Raw genomic sequence first — 4,450 nt, 5'->3', positions numbered from 1 at the left:
TCCAAAGTTTCGAAATTTCTGGAATATTTCATTTCGAAAGTTTGGTATTTTTCCAAAGTTTTGAAATTAGTAATTTTTTCTGCATAATTACATTTCGAAAGTTTTCAATTTTACAAAACATTCGAAAATTGCGGTGGAAAACTGAAATGGAAATTTTTTCCATAATTTTATACAAATTAAATAAGGGTAAAATAGTCTTTAAAAAAATTGGAGGGGTGGGAGGTAAAAATGGGGGGTGCATGGTACAAAACCCATAAATAGGCCAGGCTCAGGCTTATAAAAAAACCTATTAGGCCTGACAGGCCGGCCTATATATATATATATATTATTATTTACTTCATTCTCCCTTTTTTTCTTTCTAATTTCCATTGCCCTATTACACATCAGGTATGTAAGCAACATATTATTCATAAAAAAACAATATTATTTATTTGTTACTTTTATATGAAAAATTTATATTTTCATATATACTTGTTATTTGTTATCTTCATATATATTAGTAGTATATAAAACTTGAACACCCTAATTGTTTATTATTAGTATTGAATATGAGTTTGTTTGAGAGGATTTGTTTAGAGGTAATAATTTGAGTTTGTTTGAGAGTATTTGTTTGACAGATAATAATATGTGCGTTTCAATGAAAAATCTATCTTTTAAACCAAAATTTGTTACCTTTATATTTTATAAAAATCAATACTTGTTATTTGTTATCTTCATATATATTAGTAGTATATAAAACTTGAAAACCCTAATTGTTTATTATTAGTATTGAGTATTAGTTTGTTTGAGAGGATTTGTTTAGAGGTAATAATTTGAGTTTGTTTGAGAGTATTTGTTTGACAGATAATAATAGGTGTGTTTCAATGAAAAATTTATCTTTTAAACCAAAATTTATTTTTTAGGGTTTAAAGGTTGTTTGTTTCTAATTTTTTTAAAATCATTTTGTTTAGAAAAATCATTTTCTATTTAATATATATATATATATATATATATTATTTTCAAATATAATCTTAATTAATATTACTAATTAATTTTAAAATATATGAGTGAATATGATTTTGGTTGAGAGGATTTGTTTGAGAGGTAATAAGCTGAGTTTGTTTGAGAGCATACTGAGTGCGCTTGTTTCAAAAAAAAAACTATTCTTTTAAATCAAAAATCATTTTGTTTTTATTTAGAATTATTTCTTGAGTTTATCTACTTTGTATAATTATATAATATATTTTATTTTATCATTTTTATATTGTTCAGGAAATGTCTTCTCCCTTAGAAAGAAGTGAACCAATCATCTACTCATATGACTAATAATGAGGCCAGCGAACATATGTCTATAGATTCAACTCAAGTAGAAGTTAACACACAGACAAATGATATGTGTAACTGTTTATGGGGTTCATTTGGTTTTATTTGTAATTTTTGAAGGACTTTTTAGAGTTTGTTAATTATGAATTCATTTTATTTTTTTCTTTTTGTTTTATGGGAAGATTGTTGCATTACAAACTTGTTAGTTATAATTTTATTAGATTTGATTATAATTTTATTAGTTTTCCTTGTATATAAAGGCCTAATTTAGCCTATTTAAAACAAAAATATAAAATATAACATTTAAATATTTTAATGCGAATAAGGCTTTTAAATAGGCTTACAGGCCAGGCCATAATAGGCCGTAGGCCAGGCTCAGGCCGAAAAAAAAGCTTATGATAGGCCGTATGTCAGGCTTAGGCCTAAAAATTTCATCGTAGGCCAGGCTCAAGCCTTTCAAAGCCTGGTCTGGCCTATTCCCACCCCTAGTCATAACACTAAGAAGATTCAATCTTTAAAGAAAGATTTGAACAAGTCATTTGCAATGAAAGACTTGGGTCCTGGTTGTCTCAACACAATTATATTGAAAAGGTGCTAGAGAGGTTTAACATGAGCAATGCATTTGATGTATGTTATGGTATGCACAAGGCCAGATATTGCTCATGCAGTTGGAGTTGTTAGTCAATTTCTCTCTAATCCTGGTAAAGATCATTGGGGGAGCTGTGTCTTGGCAATCAAGACTACAAAAGTGTGTTGCTTTGTCCACTGTAACACCCCGGCCATTACCGTTACCGGCGATGCTACCTCACGACCTTCTCGCCCCCCTCTTTCCGCCCCCATTGGAAATCTGATGAGTTTTTGTCTTCCGTGGGATTTGAGCCCAGTACCTAGGGGATAAGTACCGCCTCCACACAGATCCCACTACCAATTGATGTTATTGTTGATTGATATTCTCTATTGTTATTAGGAAGACTCTTGGTGTACCCATTAATTATTATAGTGGAAGTTTTACTGGACTAGGTCCCGTGGTTTTTATTCTCTCAATTTGAGGAAAGTTTTCCACGTTAAAAATTGCGTTTGTCTCATATTTAATTTTTTTGCCAATTATTATTGCTCTTGGAATTGTATTTTCTGTTTGGCCATTTATCTGCACAGGTGGGAGAAAAAATATTCCGCATTATTGAGATAATTATCGCTAATTATCTCTGATTTTTTCCAACAAATGAGCTTTATGAGACTTCCCTTTAAATAATGAAACCCCAAGATACATGAAAGGGAAGTGACCAACACCAAAATCCAGAATAACAATGATACGCTTATTAGAAATACTCACTAGCTAACATGAAGCTTGACCGTATAGGTAATAATTGCATAATATGCTGCAAGAACTTCTAGAACAAGAGCTTAGATACCTCTACTAAGAACTTCTTCAACAATGAGAAAAGAAGAAGGGAAATGGGATCGTCTTGCTTGACTCCCATTTTACAAGAGAAGTAACCAATTGCATGACTATTCACCGAGATATTGAGTTTAGCCGAGAGAATAATAGCCTTAATCTAATTACAAAAAAGTCAGGTGAAAACCAAATTTCGTCAATACTTTGAGAAGAAATAACCGATCTAAATTATCAAAAAAAAATTTAATATCAATTTTAAGAGCAATGTTTCCGCTTAAACTTTTCTTGTCTAACGTATTTATGGGCTCATAAGCCACCTCAATGCAGTCTTGAGTGCTTCTACCCTTAATGAATCCTCGTTGATGTAGAGAGATAATTTTAGGGGCAATCATGAGAGACTGAAGTTGTAATGATGCTTTCAATTAAAGAATTATCAACACACGCATTTTGAATGCAAATAAGTTTGAATAAAATTAAAGAACATGGTCCTTAATGGCACTAATGTCTTTTATGATGACATCGTAATGTCTAAGCATGAATTGAATTTGATTCAATATTCTTTATTATTCTAATTTACTTCAAATTTGATTGAATTTTTATTTTTTTTAAATTCAATCACACTCTTTTCTTGTGTAAAATTATTATTTATATTTGAAACAATTAGTTGTAATATCATATCAAATTTTACGTAGCATATTGAAATAGATATCTTTATTAGTACTATAATTCTATCATTTGATATACATTTTTTATCATTATTATTGATGAACATCTTTTTTTGTATTCTTTTAAGAAAAACATTTTTTTTGGTATTTTTCATCATTACACTATAATAAGTTGTTATCATCTATGAACGCATCTAACCTAAATAAGTTTTTTATTTTATTTTTGACTAACATATATAAATTGTTATCATCTATAAAATTATCTAATCATAAACTTACGAAATATATAGGATATAGTATAGTTTTTTATGGTAAAAATAATATTTCTTGTTAAAATAATTTTGTAAAATATACAAATTTATTGATGCAAACGTAATTCATAAAGAAAATATAAAACATTATAAAATAAAGTGTGAATGATATTTAAATCAGGGATATACTAATACCATAAAATCTTTTATAATTAAAATTGAATGGAGTATTATTTATTTTGATAGTTTTTTTTTTTCACATTTTTTTATTATATTATATTTTATATTTGTACCTACCTATAAGGAAAATATAAAGAGTTTTCGTGTAATTTTTTCTTTCATTTTATATTTTTCATTTAACTATTTTATGTATAATTCTATTATTTTATATTTAATTAAATAACCGAATTTTTAAAAATATTTATACCTATACAAAGGATCTCAAATTTTGCTATTTCATTTTTTTTCTTCCAATTTTATCCTTTATTTTTATCTTCAATTTAATTCTTCTTTACTAATCAAATAACTAATCTTTTTCTAATAATTATACAAAATTTTATAATTTCTTTTATTTTCATCGGAAAAACAAAAAACACACTAGTGTCGACTACACACATAGTTATTAAAAATAGAAATCTACTTATATTTAATATTATTTATTAATAAAAAACAGATGGGATTCTAATCTTAGCCACATCCATTTTATAAACAATTAACAAAAAAAAAAGGAAAAAAAAAAAGCATAATAATAAAATAACACAATTAAAAAACAAAACTTAGCATCTCCCATCAAACCAAAAAAAAAAAAAAAAAAAAACAAAAACACAAACCCACAC

This window comes from Cicer arietinum, chromosome 1 (assembly GCF_000331145.2).
Source record: "Cicer arietinum cultivar CDC Frontier isolate Library 1 chromosome 1, Cicar.CDCFrontier_v2.0, whole genome shotgun sequence".
Classification (NCBI taxonomy): Eukaryota; Viridiplantae; Streptophyta; class Magnoliopsida; order Fabales; family Fabaceae; genus Cicer; species Cicer arietinum.
Note: the sequence above shows the minus strand (reverse complement) of the source record.